We start from the raw sequence: 330 nt of genomic DNA on the forward strand, positions 1-330 counted from the left end.
TTTGTTTTACTTTTATCTCTCAGCTCCTGATGAAAATAAATGATTTTTTTTATTATTACGATCTTCAGGGTAAATGTTCTTTATCAGTGTGGGTAATAACAGCAGGTGCTTCAGGACTTTCTTTGCCCTGGGTTTGGTGGATGTTTTAACAGCAGCCTGAGAGGAAGCCTGCAGGCCAGACTGACGGCTGGGAAAACAACAAGAGAAACACATTTATTTCTCCTGAAGATGCTGGAACTGAACGTCACTGATGTTTGGAGTAAGCAATATTTAGGTCAAAGGTTTATCGCCATATTTCGGGTCCTAGCAGCGACTGCTGTTATAATTATT

Source organism: Morone saxatilis, unplaced genomic scaffold (genome assembly GCF_004916995.1).
Source record: "Morone saxatilis isolate NCDOM2014 unplaced genomic scaffold, NCSU_SB_2.0 Contig18, whole genome shotgun sequence".
In the NCBI taxonomy this organism is placed as follows: Eukaryota; Metazoa; Chordata; class Actinopteri; family Moronidae; genus Morone; species Morone saxatilis.